Source organism: Pyrgilauda ruficollis, unplaced genomic scaffold, assembly GCF_017590135.1.
Source record: "Pyrgilauda ruficollis isolate IOZ18807 unplaced genomic scaffold, ASM1759013v1 scaffold126, whole genome shotgun sequence".
In the NCBI taxonomy this organism is placed as follows: Eukaryota; Metazoa; Chordata; class Aves; order Passeriformes; family Passeridae; genus Pyrgilauda; species Pyrgilauda ruficollis.
In genome coordinates this window covers 531,750-558,576 of record NW_024510988.1, presented here as the reverse complement: position 1 = coordinate 558,576, position 26,827 = coordinate 531,750, and the positions used below count along the sequence as shown (strand labels likewise).

The window sequence follows — 26,827 nt, the reverse complement described above, 5'->3', positions numbered from 1 at the left end:
ACTGAATCATTGACTTGAGGAGGAACTGCATTGTGCAAGCTGTAATGCTCCTTCTTATTCATTACTGCAATTATAATTATGGAACCCAAAGTATTTAATTGGCCTCCCAGACTCTTCACACTGAATAGATTGCATTGTTACCATTTAAAAAAAAATATCCTCTTATGCATTGCAAATACATGTGCGTGTTGCTCTCTGGCTCTCAAGAGGTTTCTTTGTTTATGTGATGAGCGATTAACTGAATTAGGGATCTCTGCTGTGTTGTGTCAAACGAAAATCCAGCGGAAGAAGAATTCTTCCCGGATGTCAGGTGATATTAGAAGCTCTAAAACCAAAACTTCATGCATTAAAACCACCAAACCCCAGTGTAATCAGGGCTGTTAGGAGCTCTCAGAAATACAAAATTCTGGAGGGTGGAGTCAGCCCTTGGGGCTGAATTCCCCCGCTCTGGTCTCATGGCAGTGGGACGTGGGGTTGTGCCCGCTGGTCCAAGGTGATCCTGCTCTGCTCCAGCCAGGAAGGGCTGGCTCAGATTGGCTTGTTTTGCGTGACTTTGTGTCTTGTGTGTGGAACAAACAGACACGTTTAATTACCAAGCAGTAATTCCGTCCGCGGGGCTCTCGTGAGCCTCCAAATGCCGGCGAAGCCTGTTTGTTGTCCATTAACAGCAGAAAGGTGCGGGAAGGTTTGTTTTTCCGCCCTTGTTCCGCCATCCCTCGTGCCTCTCAGGCAGCATTTATTGTCCTTTCCTGATCTTTTAATGCTCTCACAAATGGAAGGACAGTGAGTTTGGGTATAGCCAGCTCGTCAGTCCCCATCCAAACAGCTCTTTAATGGAGCGTTCCGCCGGAATTGCCGCTTCTCCTCGCTGGCTGATCCTCGCGGAGGGGCCGTGGGGGACGGGGCTGGAATCTCACACACAAAGATGCTGTGTGTAACACTTGGCAGAAGGACCTGAAATTGGATTACAAGCTCCTATTCCAGCAAGTAAACGTCCACGGTGTTTTTTATAGCTTATCTCTATTCATCTCTGTTTGCAGGCTCTGCTTGCCAAGCGTTAATGTAAACACTCTATTTTGAGACGTCGGTCCATTTGCCTTCTGGAAATCCTTCTTTTATAAGGTGGTAGTAAAGTCTGTGCATAAAACCAAAATAGCTCTGTGGTCATAACTGCACTGATGCCGCGTGGCTGGCGTTACCTGGGGTCCTGGGCCTTGCAGATGGGAACAGGAGCAGCCAGGGCAGGGGATTAGCTCTGTGTGTGTCTATAGATATATCTGTATGTATACATATATATGATTTTCTCTCTCCCCAGTGAGGCTGGAGATCTCTGATAGTTGAATTTGAAAGAATTAAATTGACTTCCAACTTATTGGACTCGCTTCCAACACTCTCCTAGAACAAATTCCGTAGAGTTGGTGCTCGGTGCAGAACAGATGATGGTTTGAACTCTTCAGGGGATTTAGGGAATGGTTTTATTGTATTGTTGGTTTGGCCGAAAAAATCATAATGGAAACATCACCTGAAAGAGATTAAAAAGAGAAAATGAACCAATTTTGTGTGTCCAGCCAAGCAGTTGCGTATTCTGGTGGTGTAATATGTTGCACAATATTTTGGAAGAAACTGTAAATTCTGGAAAACATGGCCTGGAAAATGTGCGAAGAATCCCGGCATTCTGTGAATGTGCAATCTGTGCAGTTCTCCGAGGGAACTGGGTGTCAAGTACTTAAGAATATTTACTGGTTCAGAGCCTTCTCGTGTTTATTTTGGGCTGCTTTGTGATTGGAAAAAAGCGTGAGGATTGAGATATTTCCTTGCCTCCTTTGAGAGGACAGACAGAAGTGAATGAGGAGATGAAGGCGGAACTTCCCAGGGAGAGCTGTTTGTATGGGAATGAAATCAAAATGTGCCTTCATAGCGTCAGGAAACCTGTAAATAAAACCTGTTTTTCTTCCTCTCTGCTTGCTCCAGTTTCCTGAAAACTTGTTTACATATTAAAGGGTGTTAAACTGTTTTCCTTTGTGGCAGGTCTTACTTAGAGCCGGGCTGAAGCAATGGGAATGAAAGGCTCCCATCACTGCTCTGGATAACGGGACCAGCCTTGTGACAGTCTCTGGGAGTTGATTTGGCAGGAAAAAGAAAAGATTCTTTTTACTTTCTGGCATTGCCATGAGGTCAGGGAGGGAAAGAAGGTTCAGGAGAGGCTTCCTACATGCATGTGGGGTAGGGGGACAACCACCAAACAGGGCACCTTTCTGCTGCCCTCTGCTTGGCAGTGCTTCCCACGGTGAGAATTTGAGGTTGTTACTGGTGTTGGTGTAACAGTGGTGTTAAACTGGTGGAGAAGCTTGTTCTGGTTTAAAAATTTTGCCACATTAGCCACAGGAAAAGAGGGCTGAGAGGAAGGACATCCCTGAGAGTGTTCAAGACCCAGACTGGACAGGGCTTGGAGCAGCCTGGTCGGGTGGAAGGGCAGGGAGTTTGGAACAGGATGGTCTTTAAGGTCCTTTTCAAGCAAGCCATTCCTGATTCTGTGTCGCAGCAAAACCATGAAATGACATTCAATTTGAGACCCAGTTGTGGTGCCTTCTGAGAAGATTCATGGTCAGGCAGGAGCCTGTGACTGAAAGATGTTCAAGGGATGTTAGGAGGGGAAAGCAAAACAGCTCAATCACTGTTCAATAAACACATTTTTACTGGTCTGTGATACCTTGATGTTACCTTGGACTCACAGCTGAGCTGGATCTGCAGCACCCTTGGCTCTCAGCCACCAGGCACCTTGGGATCAGGTGTGCTCTGCGTGATCCTGTGAGCCATGTGTGCCATCAGCCTCCCTGGTGACAAATGGCAACTGTTGCTTAATTTTTATCCCCAATTATGTAGCTCCAGGACCCATTTTTCAGGTGGAATGTTGGAGCCATTAAGAAGAAATAAGTAAACTCTGCTGTATTCCATCATTTTTGGCAGGTACCCAGTGGTCTGTAGCCTTAATGTATGTGCATTTCTATGCAGGTATTTTTCATAAGGCTTGTGCCTGGGACTGTTTGGAGCTTTGTTTGCTGGCTTCACTCAGTGAAGTGCCGAGTGAATCCAGAGCCTGGCTGGCTGTAACCCCAAACTGGGTGAGGAGCCCGGGCTGTGCTCACCCCTCTGCTCTGGGGACAGGATTCCTGTGTGGCCACGCAGGATTTCCCAGCTGTTGGCTTCGTTTCCAGGGGGAGGCGAGGCGGTGGCTGGCGGATGATCTGACATTTGCAGAGGTCGTCTGAGGGAAGCTGGGTTACCCTGGGAGAGCTGACAGAGGCTGGCTCGGCCTCGGCTGCGCTTCGGGGACGATGGAAGGTTCTGGTGAGGGGGAGGCCCGGTGGCTTTGCTGGGAATCTGTCCCTCTGCTTTAAATGTGTTTCTTGGTGACCTTCTTAAGCACAGGGAACAGCTTCCAAAGTTTCCCTGGTTCTTTAGCAGATGGATAGGTGAATATTCACATAAAAACACCTGAACCTGAGAGGTGCTGCTGGGATGTGTGTCTTTCTTTGCTGCTTTTGGTGTAACAAAGATGCACAACTTCCTCTAGAGGAAACAGGGGAGATTAGGATGTGTTTTGTTTTCAGAGGAGATTCTGTGACAAATTTGACCTCTCAGAAAATGGCAGAAGTTTATCCAAACACTTGCAAGGTTAGCATCAGCTATAAACTCGTTTCTAGCACTGGGCAGCAGAGGATCCCAACAGCCTCCCTGGGTCTTTTTTGGGAGCAGAATAAACCTCTGCATTTTAAGGAATGCATCTGAAAACATCAAATTCTGTTGCAGCACGTTGCACCTGAGTTCATCGTGTCCAGGGAGGATGCAGCTGCCAGCACCAGGCGTGGGAACAAACGAGATGGGTCCTGGTGTCAGAAAGCTCGAGAATCCATTTATTACCCCCAGGGAGGAGGGGGGATGCAGATGAAAGACCAGGCAGAGGCAGGGTGGTGGGGTTTTATAGGGATCACAGCGTGGAGTTAGGGTTTGGGTCAAGGGAGGAGTTCTTAGCAGCACAAGGAGGGTGAGATGAAATTCCTACCTCTTAGGAACAGGGGCACTCCACAAAATTCTTCTCGGTATGAGCACCCAAGATCATGGAAGGGTGGCTGAAAGAGATTATCTTTATTTCTGAGATAGGATCAGAACTGTTAGATATTTTCTAATTTAGTTTTGAAAGCCCTCCATTTGCAGGGGATCTGGTGACATTCCTGGCAGCTTTTGCATGTGCTTATCTGTCCTGGCGCTTTTGTGTGTCTAAGTTCTGCAACTGTTATGTTTGAACCTTCTTGCTGGAGAGGTGTGTGCTGTAAAATTGCTCGGTGGGATTTCAGCAGGTGTGTGCAGATTGCTGGGGCCAGGCCAGAGCTCACCAGCTCTGGGGCAGCTTCCCAGCTCCAGGCTGAGCCCGGAGAGGAACAGAATTCAGCAAACCCGTTCAAGATAATGTGATTTGCTGCAAAAGTCTGTATTTTTAGGATGTTTACTACAGAGGTCTGAAATTACGTGGGCAATTTGTTGCCCTTGACAAGAGAAAATGTATCTCCGGTGAAATTTCATACTAAAAGCAATCTTTTAATGGACCTTTTCCTCCCGAGCTCGGAGCCGTAATGGCAGTGCCCGCGCTGTAAATCACCGCTCGCTGCCGGAGACAGCCGGGCTGGGGCGGGCGAGCTGCTCCCCGGGGCACAGCTCTGCTCCACACCCACCCCAGCTCTTCATTTCCTGGGGGCTCAGCCCCTGCTGTGTGGAAAGAGCCCTCCTGGCGCCAGGCTGGGGCTCCTGCAGCGCCCCAAGCCTTCCGCTCCTGCTCTGGGTCGGCACCGCCAGACCCGGGGAGGCTGTGAGGATGCTGTGCTGCCCAAACCGGACCCAGGGAGAATCTGTGGATCCTTTTCTGCCCAAACAGGACCCAGAGAGGCTCTGTGGATCCTTTACTGCCCAAACAGGACCCAGAGAGGCTGTAAGGATGCTGTGCTGCCCAAACAGGACCCAGAGAGGCTCTGTGGATCCTTTACTGCCCAAACCAGACCCAGGGAGGCTGTAAGGATGCTGTGCTGCCCAAACAGGACCCAGAGAGGCTCTGTGGATCCTTTACTGCCCAAACAGGACCCAGAGAGAGGCTCTGTGGACCCTCTGCCCCCAACCCAGCCCCAGGGAGGCTCTGTGGATCCTCTGCTCCCAAACCAGACCCAGGGAGGCTCTGTGGATCCTTTACTGCCCAAACCAGACCCAGGGAGGCTCTGTGGATCCTTTACTGCCCAAACCAGACCCGGGGAGGCTCTGTGGATCCTTTACTGCCCAAACAGGACCTAGAGAGGCTCTGTGGATCCTTTACTGCCCAAACCAGACCCAGGGAGGCTCTATGGATCCTTTACTGCCCAAACAGGACCTAGAGAGGCTCTGTGGATCGTTTACTGCCCAAACCAGACCCAGGGGAGCTCTGTGGATCCCTGCTGCCCCAATAACAAGGTGTGCCGTGGCCTGGGGGATGTGAGCTGTGCAGTGCAGCATCCCCAGCACCCCTGGCCTGTGCCTGCCCCATGCAGCCCCTCGTGTCCTGCTGGAGGCTCCAGTGGATCCACAGCCTCTCTGTCTCAGAGCACAGAAATGTGCTTTCACATCCCGGGGACTTGCTGGGACGGCTCCTGTGCTCAGACACATTTGCTTGGCAATCCAAGGAATTAATGCTGGGTTTTGTTGACCCACCTGTTCGGGGGGAGGTTTTTAATTACCTTTTTGGTGGCTGGCCAGCGGGATAATGCCTGTACATGTTCCTTCTCCTCTGTTTGGTTCCCCCAGCTTGAACACAAAGCGAGCATTAAATTGCCTTTTCAGAAGTGTGGCAGCCTTTGGAAGGGGCGCCTGCTTTCCCCTATCCGAGTTGTATCTCGCACCCTGGGCTGTCAGGAAGTTGAATTTCAAGGGAAAAAGCTCAGCAAAGGCCTCAGGAGCAGCTGGCAGCCGGGGTGCTGCGGCACTGCTCAGCCAGCTCCCTGCTGGAGGGAGGAAGGGAGGCAGGAAGGAGCACTGGTGCCTGCTGGCGTGTTTGGACGCGGTCTCCTGAGTGGGAGCCGGGAGGTGTGCAGTCTGAGGTGTGTTTATTCCATAGGTGGGGGTCAGCAGCAGAGCCCTGCTGGGGCGGGTGAGCCGTGCCTGCCCAAGGCTCTGCAGCTTCCAGTGACAGCAGCAGGGATTGTGTGCCCGACGGGGCAGCTCCAGGAGCTGAGCTCTGCTGGTACATTTTTCCATGTCCTTACCCCAGGTGCCCTTTTGTTTCCTCCTCAGTTGACTTTTTAATGTCCACTGACTTTTGTAACCCGTCCTTTGCCCCTGGAGCTGGCAGCAGCAGCAGTTCCATGTGTGGCTCCCTGTGCTGGCCCTTGTGGCTCCACTTCAGGGAGAGGGACCTGATGTCCAGGGGACTCTGGGACCCATCCCGTGGGGAGCTGGCAGGATTGAGCAGGGCTGGGCAGCACTCTGGGGCTCAGCTGCTTCACCTGCCAGCCCTGCAGCCCCTCCTGAGTGCCCTCAGAGCAGACCTGTCCTGCAAAAACTGAAGGTGAACGGTGTGACAGAAGTGACAAACTCCGCTGGAGCTCTCATTTTTCTCCCCAGCTGCTTTGTCAGTGTGGTTGCTCTGGATGCTCGTGGCTGGGGCTGGTGGCAAACCCTCCAGCAAGGCTGTGGTGGGGGCTGCTGGCTGGCTCTGAAGGGAAGCCAGCAGGAGTTTGCTGAAGTCTCTTCTGTCCACATGCATGGACTCCCCTGCCCTGACTCCTTCCTGCTGCAGCCAGGCACCAAAAAGCACTTGGGTGCTCTGGCAGGGATTTCAGTCTTGCTGATGGGATGGTTTCCTTAGTTATGGGGGTGTCCCTGACAGGGGGGTCTGAGGGAGTCAGGCAGGTGTGGCAGCACAGCTGGGCTGGTGAGCTGGGGCAGAGCTGGGGCAGCCAGAGCTGCTGCCAGCACAGTCACATTTCCTTGATGCAGACAGAGGATAACTCTGACCTTCCTCTGAGGGCTGTTAAGGATTAATGTTTGCACAGGGCTTTGAGTATGTCAGGCTTTATGTAAATAGCAGTTATGACTCTTTTATTAATTCCCTCCCCCAGGTAAATAACCCGTGCTGCGTGTGGCCAGGGAAGGCAGCGGGGCTGCTGCTGGGCTGGGGCAGCACCGTGTCCCCTCCCAGGGCCACTCTGACCCCAGGCACGTCTGCAGCCCCTTCCCAGGGCTGTGCTGGAGCCCAGTTAGGCAGAGGTGCTGGCCTGCAGCCCTGCCCAGGTGTGTGACTCAGTGCTGTCCCTGGGAACCAGCGGGGGACATTTCCATCAGCCCCTCAGGGCATCCACCTCCTTACAGCCAAGAATTCATTTGGGGCTTCACAGAAATGATTATGTCCCTGCAAAACACCAGCTCCAGGTCTTAAGTGTCCTTCCATTTTGTGCTGCAGTGTTCTTGTGCAGGAGAAGATCTACATTCATCCGTGTCGTTTTGGACTCCATGTTCCATGAATTTATGACTTGGTTTGCTCTTGATTTGAGATGTTTAAAGAGGAGGATGAGTCTCAGGGGTTTAGCTCCTCTGCCCTTGTGTTTGTAATCAGGCAAAAACATCATTAGAAGAGATCTCTGTGAAAGGTTTGGGGGGTGAGACTGACAGAGGTGTTTTACTGCTGGGTTCAGGAGCTCATTTCCAAAACTTAGTGTTTGCCTAAAACCATGGAGGGTGGGAATTGGCTCTTTGCCAGTTAGTTACTTAAGTTTAAGAGATCTTTGCATTCAAATTACTTATCTGGAGTGCTGGCAGGCTAATAAATTCCAGGGAACTGTTCTAAATATTGTCAATCTCCAATGTAATCCTATTAAAATAATTGAGTATTTTCAGGGTAAAGAATTCCCTCATCCTCTGTCCCCAACACACAGGAGAAAACATGAAAGGCAGCCTGGAGTGTCCTGTGCACATCATGGAGCTGACACAGCTGAGATTCCTGGCTGTGGAGCTGTGAGATTCCCAGCAGCCAGGACTTGGAGAGGCACAGCACTTGTACCAAAGCCATCTGCCTTCCAATTTTGTGCCTTTTTTTGTGGATGTGAGTGGGTTTTGTCCTCGCTCCCTGTTTGATTTAGCCTGGTGCACCTTGATTTCAGTGGGAGGCTGTTGTTATCTGCTGGGATTTGTTCTTGGAATGCAGGGAGCGCCAAACCTGGCATTCAGGCACAGGGGAAGCTGCTGAGCCTTGTGTCTGATCCTCTCAGCAGTTTCAGTGTGGAATAGGTGCTAGCAGTGCCCTGCCTGCTCTCTGTCCCCAGGGAAGAGCTGGGTCAGCTCTCTGGATCCTGTTGTTTCAGCTGAGCTGGGACAGTGGACCCTCCTGGAGCAGCCCCCGGGACATCAAACGCGGCCCCTGTTGCTTTTTCAGAGAAGGCAGTTTCTCCAGTTTGCCTTTTGATAATCTTCAAATGGAGGCCTGACCTGAATTTACAACACGGAGGAAGAAAACGAGAGGAAAAATATCTCCCGACAGCTTTTAAGGTGTCTTTGACAGCAGTAAACTAAAGAAAATAAGCACAAGTTCTTCCCTTCCCCTTTGCTTTTGTAGGTCACTTCAGGGGAAATCTGAGCAAATCAGAGAACTTCAAAAACAACCTCCAGCCCAATCGCTTCCACCAGCGCCCAAACCCCCCCGCCCACAGCCCACAAACTCACATTCTCCTTGGCAGCCTCGTGTGAAAACCATCCTGGAATAACTCGCCACAAAGAGGACACGAAGTTCCTTTGGTTTGGCAAAGTAAACAGGTCTATTTTTGTTTGCAGGAGGTTTTGCAGCGGCAGAGCTGGCCTGCATCTCCTCCTTGCCTGGGTTCACCCTTGGGCCCAGCCAGTTTGGAGGGTGAGGCCGTTGGGAAGGGAAGGTGCAGGGTCTGTCTTGGTGGCTCCTGTCACCAAACCCTCGTGATGCCGAGGTGCCACATGGCACCTGTGGCACAAACACACGTGGTTTGTGTTCCGGTGGAGCGGCAGCCCCAGCGCTCTGTCCCCGTGCTCTGTGACGTGCTCCCCGTCACCCTGGGCATGGGTTACTTGGGTTCCGCTGGTTTCTGCCGTGCTGCTCTGGGTGAGGCAGGAGCAGAAATGGTGCCATGGCTCCGCTGGGCCTGCCTCTGGGGTGATGGATGGTTGGGGTGGCTGCTGCTGGCTGCGGGGCCGGGGGGGTGCGAGCTGGGCCAGGAGGGGCTGCTCGCCTGAGCAGAGACCTGGCACTGCTCCTGGCACCGCTCCTGGCACCGCTCCTGGCACTGCTCCCGTCTGTGCCAGGGCTGTGGGGAGGGATGAGCCATTATTGCTGAAATAGCATCTCCCTGGGCTCTCAGGGGTGAGGAAAAGGCTCTTTGCTGCACTGAGGGCGTCGGGATAACGCCCCGGCGCTCTCACAGCGGGATGTGGCTCCATAGATTTTCTCCTGGCTGTTTTTAAAAACAACCCAGCAGATACAGCTGATAAATGGGGCTTTGAAGCTGCTTTCAGGTGTCCGGTGATTTTGGCTGGAACAGCTGATGTGCTTGAATCATGAGCTGAGTTCAGTGTGCTCAGGCCGGGCCCGCGACAGCGCGACTGCTCTGGGTGCTCCCTGTGGGATGGTGGTGCTGGTCAGAAGAAGGACTCTGTGCAGGGAATTTGTGGAGCAGGTTTTGCTTTGCTGTGCCTTTTGGGGAGCAGCCCCAGGGGTCTGTCCCACGGCCGTGTGTGGAGCCTTGCAGGAAGGCTTTGCCTTGTCCTTTGGAACAGCACAAATCCAAGGCTTTCCCTCAAAGCCACTTTAAGTGGGGCTGAGGAACCGCTCAGCCCTGCTTACAGCATGGTGTGGGTGCTGTATCTCAGCGTTTTCGTCTCCTTTGCTCAGCTCCCCACATCTTTTGCCCTTACAAAGCAAGATGGAGTTTATTGTCTAATCACCGAAGCTGCCGAGTCAGGACTTGTGTCCAGGGTGATCGTTGTCAGTGCCAAGAAACAGAATTGAGCAAAATTAAACCCAGACCTGATTAGTGACCTACTTACAGGATGGAGAAGGTGCTGGGATTCTGGCTGAAGCGAATTCAAATTCCCCATTTCATTGTATTTTCTTGATTAATAATAAGTGAGTGAAATATCGGTCAAGATTTTTTTTAAAGCAAGGAAACAGCTTTAAAACATTACATTTATTTTACCTTGGGAGAACTTAATTAGCTGTCAACAGCACAACACATGAGTGGTGACTTTTGAATGAAATTATGAAATCTTTGCTCCTGAGGCATTTTTCTCCCTCCTTCCAAGGCAGAGGGAAACACAACAGATATGTTTAGGTAAAAGCTAAGTAATTTTTAGGAGAATGCTTTTGCCTTCACTGTTTTCTTGTATTAATTACAGAAGTATATAACTCTTCAGTTCTGATTTGAATGTGAGCAACCAGCACAACCAGGTTATTAAATCAGGTTGCAATCCGAGATCAGGGTCATGTGGTTCTCTGTGGTTCTTTGATGGGCTAATTTCTTAAGTGATTGAACTTCTATCATTCCACTGGGTACCATGGTAATTTACTTATTTCACAAATGTGATAAATAAACCACAGCCAGCAAATCACTCAAATGGTCCTAATTTAGAGCTCCTGGCTTTTGCTGACACATGATGGGAGCGTGGCAGGGCTATCAGGGAAATGGATGTGCTGAGGAGCCAAGGAGAGCAAGGTGCTTTGGAGTTAAAATACCAGAAGCCACCAAAACCCAACCAGCTGCCCCAGCTGCCTCTCCCGGGGAGGTTTGGATCCTAGGGAAAAATCTGCAAAAGAGTTTGAGGAAATCCTGAGCAGCCAGTTGTTTGTATGAGAGTGACTCTGAAAGTGACACTGAGTGTGGTCATCGGTGTGAATTGCCTTGTTTGCAATGATGTTGCAAAGTGAAGTATCCACATACTTAGAAAATATAAATAAAATTGACTTGTGGAGCATTCCTGGAGGGAATTTGCATTTCAAAGGGCTTCAGTGGGACAAAGATCTGCTGTTTGCTGGCAGTGGTGGCTGCCGTGGGCGCAGGCATCGCCCGGGCTTCGGGATGTTTTCCTGTTCAATGTGGGTTATTCTGTAAGTGGTGGGGACTGGTAGCTCTCGGTAAATCCCACCTTTCACACTCTGGCTGAAGCCCCTCTTGTGCACCCCTGGGGACGGGTGTTCACTCAGCTGGCTTGGAGTCAGAGAGATGCAAAAAGGATGGTTCTGGCAAAGCATTTAATGTACAGTACCAGGTTGTTTTTTTCAGTCCAGATCTCACCTTCAGTGTCCCTGTCACAAGTCCCCATAGACCTTCTGATTGAGATTCCCTGCTCTTCCAGGAGACAGGGAGAGGAAGGACGAAGAGCTGCCCACGTTTTTGTGGCAACTTGTGACAAACAATTTCAAATCTGGCAGCTGCAACAAAATTGTTGGCTGTACCCTGCCACCACTCTGGGGCTCAGGAATGTGTTTTTGTAGCAGATGGAGCTATTAGTTAGCTGTGCTATCTTGAAGAATTGCTTTCCCAGGTAATCAGCTCTGCTCATTTAGGATGTCGTTTCCCCACCTCGATATGTCAGCGGAGGAAGCAGGAGTGATTAATCACTGCGGCTTGGACACTGCACAGGAATAACTGCGTGGAGGGAATCGTTCTGCGGAGCACCAATGCCACAGGGAGTTTAAAGCGCTCTGATGCAAAGCAAACAAGATGGAAAAGATGACCGTGATGCTTCCTGATGGCTGTGTGGCACCCTGAGAGTTTCTGTGGCAACCTGAGGATTTGCAATTCATGGGGAGCCCGGAGCGAGACAAAACTTCCCGGGGCTGGGCCGTGGCTGCTCTGGCAGCGTCCCCGGGCCGGAGCCGCACGCACGGCACGGCCGCCGGACGGACGGACGGACGGACGGGGGGATGGACGCCTGCCACGCTTCCCACCCGCTCCTGCCGAAGGGAGCCGGAGCTCTGGGAAGGTTCATTAAGAGTCAGCTGTTGATCCCTGCCGCAGACTCTGCCTGAAAGGCTGGCTTTGCTGGGCCGGGCAACAAAAATGCTGTAAAAGCAGCACATTTTTATTCTTCCTGGTTTAAAGGCTGAAAATGAGATTTTGTTTTTTTCAATTACTGATATTCTTAAATTACCAGCAAAGAAGGTTAATCCTTTTTTTTTTTAATTTTTTTTTTTTCTGGCAGATCTCAGGCTTAATCCTGCTGGTGGCTGCCTCTGTTTTCATTTCACCCCTTCGAAAACAATTTGGGATATTTTGCAAGACTTAGTGTTGCCATGTGCCGTATAAACATAAAATGCAAAATAGGGCAGTCTGGGATTTGGGATAGAAAGGGTATCAGCTTTAGCTCTGAAGTGTGACCAAGGAATTTAAACTTGTTGTTGGGCAGCCTCATCTTGTGAGGAACATGCAGGATTTTTAGTCTCATCCCTCCTTGTAGCAGCCTTTCAGCACTCACCTTCCCTGCTGGGCCGAGCGCTCCATGGCATTGTGCTCCTCAGGCCTTTCCTCATGGGGAGGGATTCTCCAGGGCGTGGATGTCATTGGAATGAGAAAGCCAGAGGGACTCGTGGTGTCCCAGAGCTTAATGCATCAGAAGATAGCTGTGGAGGGGTTTGTTGGCTGCTGGGGTGAGTCAGAGCAAGCTCAGGTGGGTGGAAGGCAGCAAAGCAAAGCTGTGGTACAGGGAATTCCTGGCAGCTCAGAATACAGACACTGGAACCCCACCAGCAGCCCTGCTTTGTGACCATCAGCTTTAATCCCATTTCAGACCGGGCTGCACAGCCATTGGTGAACCTGGACCATAAAAATTATAGCAGCATTAAACCTTGCACCGTGAGCTTTATGGTGGCCGAGCGGTCCTGCAGGAATTGGCTGTGGGAGCTGACCAGCGCCTTTGATGTGGCCAGAACAGCTGGTGCCAGCACGGTGAGCGTGTGGCGTGTCCAGCATTCCTGCTGCCTTTGGGCAGAGCTCCCTGTGGGAGCTTCCCAGCTTCATCTGAAGCTCCTTGGAGTGATCTCCTGGGCGTGTGCTCCAGGCTGGCTCTGTCCTGGGGCAGCTCTGCTGTCCCAGCTGGGTGGTGCTGCCCAGCTCACGGCGTGTCCCTCTCTCCGCACTGATGGTGACACAGAGGTGCCCTTGGCTTTCCTGCACCTCATCCTGAGGGTTCCATGAACCTCATACAAGGCCGGGCATCTTTCCCTAGCTCTGACATAACCGCTGTTGCTCTGGACTGCGGACCCAGCTGGGTGAGGCGTGTCCCAGGAATGCAGAGCCCCAGGCCGGCTGTTCTGGGGCATGTGCCAGCCTCCTCCAGGTGCCGTGGGTTGTGCAGTGAGGATGTTCACCTCGGAGCCTGTTTGGGAGCTCTTCTTCTTCCCACCTAGCTCAGTCATGGGTGTTTCTGAAAGATCTTCCTGTTTATTTTCAAAGCACCCCGTGCCTGTAGCAGAATTTTGAAGTTAATTGCCTGGATGCAGACAGCACGGAAGGCGGAGTGTTACAAGGAGATAGCTGGAGATAGAGAGGCTGAGAAAATAACCTCAGGGCATCTGCCTGTGAGCAGGCATGTAAAAATACTAATTTTTGAACTTTTGACTTCAAATGGTTTGTGTAAAAATGTTTAAGTATTTTTTTCCTCTCGGATTTGATCTTTTTGAGTCACAAGACCTTTTTGTGGTTGGCAGGGCTCCTGTAACATATTTCTTTTTAAATGATCTCTGAAGTTGTTGAGTACACGGGTATGAAAGTGCCTGATGGAAAGCTGTACAATTTGTTCAGGCAGGAGCATAGAATGAGTTTCTTTTCAGTGGAAACTGAGTTGGCTTTTTGAAGCTCCTCTCGCTGTTTGAGAAGAGATTTTCTATGTGAGGGCTCAACTTGTGCTTTGTGGCTCTTCCCAGTGAGCCTGTGAACAGCCCTGTGTGGAAGTACCCTCGGGGGTGTGCACTGACAGGTACAATTTGGGGCAGCCTGGTTTCTTCAAACTGGAAAGTTTCCTAGAATAAAAAAAAAAAAAAAAGAGAAATACAGGGGTGTGGGCCTGCTTGGAGGTGTTTCCATGTCAGCTCCAGTGTTCTGTCTGTGCCCCATCTGGCGGCGTCGTGACGGGCGAGCTCCTTGGCTCCTGGTTCCGTGCCTGTTTGGGCTGAGTAGGAGCATCCCGAGGCACGGCAGCGTCCCAGGCTGCGGCTGAGTCACAGACGCCTGAGCTGCTGCCATTGGCGCTTCCTACCCGCTCGGAAACGGCCCCCAGAATCCCAGAATCCCAATAACGGGAACTCCCAGTGCGGGGAAGGAGCTCTGAAGACTTCCAGACAGGCGTGTAAATGAATGAAAACCCGGGTCACTGACCGTGGTGGCAGAGAGCTGCAGCCTGCCCCCCGGCCCGTGCCCCTTGGGGTGTCCTTGCAGATCTGGGGGCTGCAGAGGTTGTGTTTCCTGGGTGCTGAAGGTGACTTTGCTCCTCTGAGTCTGACTCTGGCGTTGTCTTGGGGCAGGGGCTGGAACATCAGTGTGCCTGCCCGTGTCCTTCACCAGCATTAACCACTTCAGTGTAAGGAGCTTGGAGCTGAGGAACGCAACAGAATGCTCCTGGCTTGTTTCCTAAATCCGTGAAAGTTGTGTTTCAGTCCTGGTCTCATTCTCTGGGAAGTGGTAACATGCACCAAAGGATTTTTTTCTAGTCTTGACTCTGGTTTTGACCTAATACAGCAAAAGGACAAGGACAAGGGAGCAGAAAAATTAAATGGAAAATGGAAAAGGAGGTGTCTTGTTTGCACGTGGTACTTGGCAGGCTCCCCTTGGTGATGGGGATCTCACCCCTGTCCCTGCAGCTCTCCCAGCTCCAGCTGAGCACATGGCAGAACATTTTGCTGAGTCTAGGACTTAATGAGGAGCCATGTTGGGAATAGAGTTGTGCTCCCAGACTGGAGTTCATGGTGGAGTGTACCTTTAATATGAAGTGACACTTGTCAAAACAAATGAGCGAGATTTTTATTGCATGTTCACTCGCTTGTAAAATTCGCTAGTCTGCAGTGGCTCTTAATCACCGCCGCGAATTAGCCAGGTCCTCCTGCAGTTCAATTACTGGTGTGTCATGTTTAAATTCTCCCTTGATGAACTGATGGTGAGATTATACGCACGGTTTCATAATAGGTAACGGGCAAAATACAAACACAGGAGGGGAGCACAGATGGTGCAAAGTGCTTAATCTGCAGCAGGGCGAGGTGTGGTGGCTGCTGGAGCGGGACGTGGGGGGTCACCACAGCCAGCTGTGCCTCGGGTGAGGGCAGGGATCTGGCCTAGGCCAGGGCGTGGGAACTGCGTGTTGATGTGACAAAAGGGGCAGGCACTGCTGGCCTCGCCAGAGCCAGCATTCCTTCAGGTTGCCTCCGTGTTCCAGCAGCATCGTCACTGGCGTTGGGCTCTTCCTGCTGTTGGCACCGTGCTGTGCCATGTTGGCTTTTGACAACGCCCACGGCCAGTTTCGTATAAAATCAGGGGACGAAGGACTGGCCAAAGATGCAGACTTTGGGAGGCTGGTTTCTCCCTCTGCTGTCGCTCACGGCTTTCCCATCCCCGCACGCGCTCCCGCGCCGTTCCGCGGAGCTGCTCGCGCTAATTGTTGCAGGCGCTGGCTGAGGCACAGTGTTTAAACAGAGTGGCAGGTGGAGCAATAGATAACGTTAAATGCAGCGAGGTGCACTCCCACAGACTGTCTGGGACGCGGCGCTGCCTTCCCTTGGCTCGGCGGAGCCGCGGGGCCCGTGGCAGCTCGGGCTCACCGTCTGCAGGCAGCCACGGTGCCTCCCTTGTCTTGACCTCTTGCTCAAAATGAAATTCTTAATTACCAGGGAGCCGATGACTGAGTCATGCTGCGCGTTGTCAAGGAGACAAATAAAGCCCGTTGAACTCGCAGAGATTGTACTGGAGAGACTGGCACGATTCCTCCTTGTTCTAGAAGCACTCTGAGGCAGTGCAGCCTTCCAGATGTTATGTACAGCTGCTACCTTTACACTATAGATTTCAAAATTACGTACAAAAAAGCAAACTCGTTCCCTCGTCTCTTATCTGTGCTCTGTAAATTCTCTGCTTACCTTGATAATGTGGTTTTCTAAGGAGCCACCTTGATAATGGCCAGATGAGATGAGATGCAAGCAGTTGTAATTGGAGAGGAAATAACATTTAAGAAGTGGGAAATTGAAGATGCTTTCCTGAAGCTGAGCAGGTCTAACTGATCTCCGTAAAGTTTCCATAGAAAATTGAAATTAGGGTGTTAAGTCCAGGGCTCTAAACTTCGCACCGAGCTGTTAGAGCAGGGTGAATCCGGGGATGGAGCGAGTGTTGCCACATGTCTGAGCAAAGGATGCTCAGTACCCTGAAAGCTTGGCCCCTCTGCTGCAGTTTGATTACCCAGGAGATGTCCTCCTGTGCCTGTACTCCACTCAGGGCTGGGGAGGACCCAGATGCACGCATCCGTCAGCCTGGCTGCTGAAATTAGAGGTAACAAATTACTGATAATTAGGGCTGTTTTTTGTTTTACCATTGCAAAAAGTGAATTTATAAAAGCCAATTTATTTTTATCTCTGGCCTCGGGAACTCCAAAGCAGTTGTACTTATTCTTAATTGCTTGTTTTATGGGTGAAAATGAAGCTGGGATGTAAACGACGGCACGGGGGGGCTGGGATAGAGCTGCTGCCACGCTCAAACCACGAGGAGGAAAGCTGGCACTGAGGATTGCCCAATACTCCACAAATTCCAATTTTTATGAAGTTTAACAATGCAACCATTTCCAACCATCCCAGAACTAAATATAGTAATGAAATTTTATTTGAAGTCAGGAACATTATCGAGATATGACTTGATGTGTGTAAGATACTGCACATCACCAGAGTGCTACAGATTGTGTTAAATGGGCCTGAAATAATCTTCAGGAAAGAAAATTGTTTTCTATTCTCCTTGACACAAAGTGTTTGTCACAGATACGCGTTCTTATCCACGTCTTGTTAGTGAAATCATTATACTTTTCATCACAACTTTTATGCAAATATGCTGGTTTTCCTTGATTAGGTTTACATGAATAAGCTGTAATTGTAGGCTGAGGTGATATTAATGCGCAACAATTAAATATGTAATTACTGTGTGTAATTGTGGTGTGAGGGATGGGCGGCAGCCTGGGCGCTGTGCTGGCACGGGGTCTGGGCTCTGGGCTGGGTCCTGCCCACGGGGCTGCTGCAACGTGCCCAGTATCCAAAATCCATCAAGAAAGGCAGTGTGAGACCATGGGAACGCGCTCGCCGCGTCCTGCTGCTGCCCGAAGTGTTGGGTAGCTCTCACTCGTCTCACTTGCAGTCCTCCTTTTGCCCACCTGTACACGTGGAGCCTTTGAAGTATGATATTTAAGGGAACTTCTTTCCCAGGCAGCTGCTTGTGTCTGCTGTAATTCCTGTTAATCTCTGTGTGCACAGGGCTCGTTGGAGCAGCGCGTGGTTTCCCTCTCTGTGACGCTTTGCTGTGTTTGCAGTTGGTGCTGCAGAGGAAATTTAAAAAAAAACAAAAAAACCAACCAAAAAGGAAAACTCAAAGGGAGAAATACTGACCTATGGGTACCTGCCAAAATTGTCCTTTTGGCAAGCAGCCAGACGTGCCTCTAATGGAGAGAGCCTCCCGATGCTGGGGACACCCTGGGAGCATCTTGCAGGCGCTGTTGCTGATTTGGAGTCGCTGTGCTGGGAGGAGGTTTCAGTGCCAGCAGCCACAGGGCTGTGCTCCTGGAGGTGACCGTGAGCACTGAAAAGATGTGTTGGCAAAGGCAGCTGCTCAAATGTCTTTGCTTTTATTTATTTATTATTTTTTTTTTTGCAATCAAGAGTTCCCACCATTCTAATTCCTTTATTTTTGGTTCTGAGTGGATTTTTCTGTTGTTTTTTTCTGATAAGGCAGCGAGGCTCCTCTGGTGGCCCCTTTTTGAGGAGTGCAGCCCCCCTTCCCTGTGCTGTGCTGGGACCCAGCACACCAGAGCACAACTCACTATCTGCAGCCTGAAGAATGAGTTATTGTGCCGCCAAGGATTGTTTGAAGAATTAAAATTGACCCATTTCCTTCAGGCACGGGCGAGTTAATACTCCGGAGTGTTAACATCGTAGGAGTGATTTGAGAAGTATTATTCGTCAAATCCCTGTGCTCATATGTATGTAGGTATAAATAAAAAGGCCTCAAAGGTTGTTTCAGCATTTATTAACCTCTCCTCCTCTTCAGGGGCTTTACTTGGCCAAGGCTTTATCTGGTTGTGTGTTTTTTTCTGAATTTGTGGAACTGGAGGAGCAGCTGCCAGCACCTCCCTGGACTGAAACTTGTCTTTGTGCAGGGTTTTGTATCCAAGTTGCTACCTTTGTGCTAATTTTGTTTTCCTGGCTTTTTTTAGGTAAGTGAACACGCTCAGAGGTGGGATTTGAAGGCTGGTGTTTGGCACGGGACAGGTTCGGGCTCGGACAGCGGCTCAGGCAGTTGTCAGCCAGCAGATGCTTCATTAGTAAGTCTAGAAATGATGGGTTGTAAAAAAATGCTTCAACAGCTTTTGGAGATTTTCTGGGGTTCTCGTGTTTGGATGAGGAAAGGAGGACTCAGAACTTTTCCTCTCACAACACTGTAGGGAAAACCCAAACAGCCCTTCCAGTCCTCCGACTTCTGTTTCTGATTTTCTGTAGTATATTTAGGAGTGTAACTCTTTAAGGAGTAATTTTTAAATGCAGCTGGATTCCTGGGCTTGGGAGTGTTTTCCAGCCTCGTGTTGAAAGGGAGCATGAGGAGGTAGGAGGCAGCAGGGGTGGTTTGTTGTTTTTTTAAATAATGCTTAATCTAGAATTAAATTCAGAGGAGTGCCTGGAGAAAATGAGATCTCTCTGATCAGATGCTCAGAGTACTTTTTGTCTTCTCTAATAAGCAAGAAAAGCTAGTAGAGGGAATTACATGCTGGAAGAGGAATTTTAATAGCAACAGATATGCAAAAAGGCAGGTATCTCAGGTGAATAGGAGGGGCAGGCTGGTGAGCAGGAGATCCTTTCCCAGCTCCAGGAGCGTGAGTTTTTGTGGCACAGACACAGACCTGGACCTCCCCAGCAAAGCCAGAGGACAGGAACCAGCTCCCTTTGGTTTTCATCCCTGCCTGGTGTGGGGATGTTCCCTCCAGGAATGGGCAGGAGAAGCAGCTCCCTGCAGCAGCCTGGCTGTGCAGGGTCTGTGGCAGTGACTTTGTTTGTCCCCTTTCAAGCACCCTGCTCCTGTGGCTCAGGGAAGGCCTTTGACCTTGGGGAATTCCTGTGGGACATCCTTCCCTGGCTGCAGCTCCTGTTGGAGCGTGCTGCGTTCAGCAGACGTGCCACCACCCCCGGCCAGCTGAGTGCAGAGGGGAAGATCCTCCTTTTCCTGAGGCGTGGGCTCGCTGCAGGAAAACAGGAGCACCTCATAGTGGGCACAGATGCTCCCAGTGTCTTTTTGCCCGTGGATCTGGTTAAATAACACAGGATTTTGCTGCAGGTGCCACTCAAGGTCGGTTATTCGGCGCTGCTGTAACTAATTCCTGTTAAAGCAGAAAGCTTTTCCCATTTTTAAAAAAAGAAAGACTTAAAAGCTTTAATTTGCTGCAGTGAGCTGCAGCTCGTGGTCTGGACATGCAGGAGATGTTCCTTGCTCCAGTAGTGCCCTCCTGAGCTCGGGAGCCCAGGCTGCATCTCCCAGCCTCAGCATTCCAGGGGAATGGGGATGGTGGCTTCGGCGGGTGTTGGGCAGAATCCAGCTTTGAGGAGAGGTCTGTGCAGGGGAAGGGGGGACAAACAGGACCAGGAGCAGGATAAATTGTATTCCCAGGTGGGACCACTCAGCCCAAAAGCCGTGAGTGCTGTGGGAATGCCTTTCTGGAGCAGCAGCCCCCGTGCTTGTGTTCAAACACGGAGATAAACACACCCATCTAAATTCATCAGTTTGGGGTTTTTCCGTGGAGTTGCTAATTATTGAACATAACTGCTTATTCATAATTTCTCTTCTCCTGCCTGATAGCCCTAATCCCGTATTTGTGCGGCTGTCATTCCCATGGCAACAGACTGGTGTCTGAGGCAGAAGATGATTAAATACCGAGCAGCACATTAAAATAATGGGCAGGTTCTGACTTAGAGACTTTCGCATGGGGGCAAACTTCAAAAAAGAGAACACTTTCACAAAAAGCAATTTACTTTGCCAGTAATGTTCTCTATTCCCCCAGCTCTCAGTGGAGAGAGCTGTTTGAGGAGCAGCCCTGCCTCGCAGCCCCTCTCCTGCTCCTCCCGCTTTGCGGAGAAATCCTCAGCTTATGTTTATGTCATCAGTCTGTTGCCATGGAAACTTTGTCACAAATGTATCGTGACCTCACAACGGGATGGCAAAGGAGGAGAATGTGGGCTGGAAGATGACATTAGGAATGATCAGCAGCAGGGAAAAAACAGCCCCAGGCCTCGGGAGATGCAACAGAATAAAACACAGAAAGGAAGCGGGGCTGGGGTGCCTTTGCCTGATCCCCACTGCAGGCACACCCGTCCCACCCCGATCCTGGTGAGCAGCAACTCTGCTCCTGAGCCATTTAAAGCTCCAACTTTGCTGTTCCCTGGCAGTTCCCAGCACTGCCAGGTATCCATGGCAAGGAAGGAGACCCTTCCCTCCAGCCTGTGGTTCAGACAGCAGGGCTGGCAACTGGGGGGCAACTCGACCTCTTTGTAAGTGTCAGGTGTTTGTCTTTTTGGGGTTTCAGCCCTGTGTCAGATGGGGACAAAGGAACAGCAGAAGCCTGGGTTTGCTGCAGCACTGCTGCTCTGTGGAAGGTGTGTTTGCGGGGGTCTGGAGTGACAGGTGTCAGGGTGATGCTTTTTGATGCCTTCCAGAAATCAGACTTTCCCTAATGAAAGCTGCAGCTAAAATGTGAAAGAGGATTAAGCAAGGATTAATAAAGGAAAGGTAGACAAGAGATTTGATTATGTGTCACAGAGATACTGGCTGGGTGGCGTGTCGAGGCAGTGAGGTGGAACAGAAGATTCTGCACACCTGGGGTATTGATCAGTGCCTGCTGCAATTTATGGTGCCTTTTGCTCATTTGTGCTGACCCCAGGCTGGTGCAATACACTTCCCAAAGCAGAGGATTTCCCCTGGAAGGGCTGCTGCTCCTTCCTGCCTTGCTGCAAGGTGGGAGCTGTCCCAGGACTCGCTGCTGCCAGGTCCAGCAGCAGTGGAGCTGGGGCAGGTGCTGGTGTGACACTGCCTCGAGCTCAGCCACCTCCTGAACATCAGACCAGGATGACAAAAACAGAGAGGCTGGTACTTGGAGCCAGTGCTGCTCCAATGTTATCTCCCTGTGCAGGTGCTCCAGGCAGTGCAGCCGCATCCAGGGGTGCCATTCTCTGCATATTTCATGTATTTCTAATAAAATCCTGTAGAGCACTAATAAGATCTTTGTGCTCTTGAGCTTTGCTGAGAGCCAGTGGCCATGGCAGTCCTCTGAGGGATGTGGGGGGTGTGTGTGTCCTGCACAGCTCTGGCACACGCTGGGGAAAGGCTGCCTTGGCTCATGGCCTCACCAGGGCTCACAGGGAGGTGGGAAATGGGGGACAAGAGCCTGATTTGGAGCCAGCCAGCCCAGCAAGGGCAGGGTGGACTTGCCTGCCTTAGAAAACCCTCTGGAGAGGATTTCTCGTGGTGTGCTGGGACAGAGTCAGAGGAGCAGCATCTCCTTGCTGTTTATCCCTTAGGTTTCCTGCAGGGAATAAAACGAGGGCTGGACTGATTTGTAGAGCATGTGCTTCAGCACTTCCTTTCTCTCTTAAGCAATTTCCCTGTCCTCTGGCTTCTTAAGAGCTTAAGGATCATTTTCCTCTTGCAGTTGGTAATACGAGAGGAGATGAGTAAGTACAGATCTCTGCGACCCATAAACCCTAAAGTCCTGCTGCAGTTTAAACCTCTGCGGCTTTATTTGCTTTGCCGTGGCTTCTCACATGTGTTGGGGTTTAACAAACACGAGTTTTCCCTCTGGAGACAGACTTAAAAAGAGGCTGTAAGGAACAGTATTGTTCTCAGAGCGTCTCTTCTCTGCCTTGAGAAGTGTGTGCCTTCAAAAAGGAGCAGCAGCAGCTCCGCTCAGGCTCTTGGCTCCTCCTGGGTTCATGGGCAGCCTGCGCTGCCCGAGTTTGTTTTTGGCTGCCTTGGGGACAGCTCTGTACAAGGAGAGTGCCCTCACAGTTCCTGCTCACGGCTGGGATCCTGGCTCCTGCTCCTGTTGGGCTGCAGGCCGTGCGGTGCTCGCGGGGCCGCGGCAGGTGCGGCGAGGCAGGGAAGGAGCGAGCTGGCAGCGCGGCATCCTGTGAAAGTAGGGCATCATCCCGGAGCTGTTGTGTAACAGCAGCTCCCCTCCCCTCCCCAGCCAGCCCTCTGCCTCCTGGGGAATTTATGACCGAGTTCACTGCGATTCTATATTTGGCTGAAATATTGAAAAATGCATTTGCTGTCAATGGGTTCCTTTAATATAAAAGGAAGAAGATTTATGGGAAGAGGAGCGCTGGCATCGCAAGTGCCCTTTGTCTTTACTTCTTTAGTCCGTTCCACCTTACCCTGGACCTGTTTGAGCCAGCTGTGTTGTTGGGGAAGGTGAGGATGTGAAGCCATGAGGGTAACTTGGATTTCCACCTCCAGGAGATCCTGAGGACACAGGGCAGCACTTAAAGAAAACTTTGAGGGTTGTTCCTTTTAGTGCTCTGCCCATTTTTAATCTTGAGCTTTTTCAGTTGAAGGTGGAGGGGTAAAACCAGGGAAGTGTGATCTGGGAAGCAGCAATTTTTTACTTTAACTTGACTCCTTTCCTGCTAGTGCCCCAGTATGTCAGTGCTTTAAAAAGATGCAGTAACTGCCTCAGAAGGATGCCATCCACAGTCAGTCAAGCTAACAGCCTCCACTGTGAATAGCAGGTGTGGTCAGCAGTGGGGCCAGCTCTGCAGCGTGGGGTGTGCAGGGGCTGTGACAAACCTCCTCCACCTCTCAGCTGGGCTCCCAGTGCCCAGCTGGAGCCACGGCTCCCGACACAGCAGTGCTCCTTGCCATCCCACACCGGGGAGAAGGTGGGTGCAGCAGGGAGCACGGGGCTGTGGCAGCGTGCTCCTGGAAAGGAGCTAAGGAGTGCAAGGGGAAATGGCCTCGTTTTTGTTCTCTTTGATGAATTCTCTGAATTGTGTGTCTAATTGCGCTCAATTACTCCCGCCTGGTGCAGGTGGGTTCACGGTTTCCAGGCAGGGATGTACATTGATTTCTTTTGCAGGCCTGGACACAAAAGTCATTCATAAAGGATGAGGAACTTTGCTCTGCTGTCAGTGTGGGGTGGGTTTGCATTTCAGCTTCTGTATTGTTGGCAGCTTTTACATTGATTCAATTTGAGAACTGAATGAGAAATTAACGTGTTCTCATGTGGACACATTTCAGCTAAATTATTAAATGAAGTGGTCGACTCTTCTCCCTGCATTAAACCAGGAGAAAAACTATAATTAACTATTTCATTGACCGAGGAGGAGTGGCAAATTGATGTGAGACATTGACCTCATAGATTTTTCTTGCCTGTGCTGTGAAAGTGAGGGTGAGCTTTTAGGAACGAGAGTGGTGGGTCAGCTTTGTTCCCAGAAATACAAATGGTTTCAGTCCATTAATGCACCTTTTCTGCTTTATCTCTGCTTCCAATGGGAAGCATCTGCTGCCGCCTCACTCTGCCAGGATTTAGGAATCCCATCACTCTGGGACTTCATGCAGTCCCTGTTCTCCTGGTGGTCCCTGCTGGCTTGTGTGGAAGGGAAGAGGCAGAGCACAGCCTGTGGTTGGATGTGTGTCTTACGAAACACCTGTTCCACTTATTTAACATAACCTGCTTTCCAGGAAAATTCCAGCAAGTCTGGGGCACCAGCAAAGGTCACTTGGTGTCAGTCCCTGGGCTGCTGGCAGGTGTCCTGGCTGTGTTGGGCACCATCCAACAGCCATCTGCTGCCAGGTGTGCTGAGGGTGACAGGGAGATGCTTCCTTGGCACAGCTGCCTGCTCCTGGAGCACTGGAACTGGCACTGTGGGAGCTCACAGATGGGAAGCAGCACGTGGGGAATGGCTGGGAAGGGTCCCTGGAGCAGCCCAGCTCTGGCTCAGGGGTGGAGAAGCACTGCCCTGAGAGATGGAGGGTGAGAGGTTTGTGGCAGAAACCAGCCTTGCACCTTTAGTGTGCCCCAGCCTCTTGAACAGATGGCTGGGGGTGCTGGGAGCAGGGCAGCAGTGACCCTGGCTGACCCCTCGTGTTCCCCAGGGCTGTAATATCTGGATTCTGGGCACAGGGTGGGGCTGGGATTAAGCAGAGATTATGTAGAAAATCCATGGGAGGTGGAGTACTGCCAGCTGTTTGCTCCAGGGGACGATGCTGTCGTGGTTGGGAGAGCGGGCAGTGTTCTGTGCAGCACAGAAAAATGTGCTTTTCTAAAATCTGAGAACACAGGGCTCTGTGGAGCACTGCACAATGAGAACTGCAGGATTGCATTCCCCTCATTGTGAGTGCTGCCATAATGCAGTACTCCAAGCCCCTTGGAGACTGGAAAACACAGGAATTTTATCCAGAATACCCAAGTTGGCCCTCTAATGCAGAGTTTTATTGGGTACATAGCAGTGCACTTCTCACAGCGTGTGGCATCAGTAATGGGCTCTGTTGTCTCCAATGTGATACCTTTAAATATCCCAGCTGTGCATCTAAATATGTAAAGCACAGAATCCCACAGTGATTCAGGCTGGACAGGACTTGAAAGCTCATCTCATTCCACACCCCCTGCCATGGGCAGGGACATCTTCCCCTGTCCCAGTCTGCTGCAAGCCCTGTCCAGGCTGGCCTTGGACACTGCCAGGGATGGGGCAGCCTGTGCCAGGGCCTCACCACCCTCACAGTTACAGCAGGGCATCGGTAGGAACAGCAGAGTTATCACCTCTGCTGATTTCATGCTTGAGGTTTCATTAGGAATTGCTTGGGACTTCGTGGGGCACGTGGCATTTTGGTACGAGGTGTGTGGGAGGGAGGTTTGTGTGTGCCCGACTCGAGGGGTAGACAAGGGGATGCTTTTTGCCTGCGGTTTTATTTTTGTCCCCTTTTCAGCCAGGCCAGCACACCTCGATGCTGGGGAGCTGCTGGAGGTCCCTCACTCTAATGAGCACCACTGCCAGTTGTGAGGGGGCTCCCAGGGGAGCTCAGTTCTGCAGCCTGGAGCTGGTGAAAGTCTCGTGTGGCACTGGGGGTCTGTTAAGTGTGTTCACATATCTCTGTCTTACATGTGGCAGCTCCTTGAACCTTATCAATTTTTAATGGTACTCTACTGTAATAAGAATATATGATCACTCACTGGGCAGGAGAGGCTGAAATCCCAGCGAATGCAGGTTTTCCGTGAGGTTCTGAGAGCAATACAGCGGGAGGCATTTAAGGCGTGCTGGTGGAAGAAGGTGAGCTATCCATCAACTGCACAATCTTGGATTTGAGTCTTCTATTTAGATTAAACACGTTAAGAAAGATGGATGGTAAACGTATTTCAGCAGCATTGTCCCCAAACCAGAGCGGAATATAAAGAGTCTGGGAGAAGGATTCAATTACACTGGCAAATAGCCTGAGCCAGAGCTGGGTGGGAAGGGAGCTCATAGGGCAGTGGGATGTGGATTTATGGAGTTCTGTGATAAAAACACCGCTTTCATTAAACCCTGCCGTTCACAGCACATCTGTACTGCCTGGAGACCTACCTGGGAGCTGCTCTAGGGGGTGGCTTTGTGCAGCTGGTGATGATGTGATAGTTTGTGTACATCCCAAACCGGCCAGCCCGGGGACTTGGGCTGCCTGTGTCATTGCTGGGAAACGCTTCAGTGCTGGGTGATTGGTGGCTGGGAGGTGATGCTGGCATTCCCTGCCTTAGGTACACGGAACTGGGAGAGGGAGAAACCTGACCCAGCCCTTGGGTGATCCCCGTGTTGGCTCACGGGGTGTATTCAGAGCTGTATTCCGGTGCTCCTTCAGTCAGCACGGGAAGGGTGAGTCTGCGCTGGCTGTGCCCAGAGAGAAATGAGTTGTGTTCTTGACGTGTAAAGGACGTGCTTGAAAAGGCCAAGGCATCAAGGTGGCTGTGTTACAGGGCTTCCTTGTACAATTAATTGGTGCCCCAGCCAAACAGGAGCAGTTCACTGTGCATTCTGCCTCAGTGTGAGGTTCAGAGGAGCAGGAGTGGCACTGCCATTGTAAATCGCTTTTCCTGCAGCGTTCCTTGAGGTGTGCAATTACCTGGGGCTTGCGGGCAAGGTGGTTTCTTATCTTGAGCTGAAACTTTGTTCTTTTCCTCCCAGTCTGGTGCTTGGCAATTAAGGAACCGTGAGATGCCTCTGCTTTGATCTTTACCTTCCTCTGCAGTCCCTGGTGTTGCTGTGGCTCAGAGAAGGGGAAGTGTTGGCCACTGCTGTGACCAGTGGCTCACTTGGCATTTTGCTGTCAGTGTTTCAGTGGTGGTGTGTGCTCACTGTGCTCCTGTGAAAACCAAACCCCCAAAACCTGCTGGGGTGAAGCAGTGCAGGGAAGAGTTAAAATGTTGGGGTTCTTCTCACTGAAAGTAGATGATTTTTCTTTCCAAATTCTTGTTGCTGTTATTTGTGCAGCTGATTTGCCCTTGCTTGGGCTGCTGTGAAGATCCAGGCAGCTGCCCAGGATTGAATGCTGGC

General features: G+C 50.9%; 1 protein-coding gene across 4 annotated transcripts in view; it reads left to right on the top strand.

Annotated features, from left to right (window-relative positions):
- CADM1 (cell adhesion molecule 1) overlaps positions 1–26,827 on the top strand; it is a 131,725-nt gene that overhangs the window by 15,113 nt on the left and 89,785 nt on the right. The gene's annotated exons all lie outside the window — the stretch shown is intronic.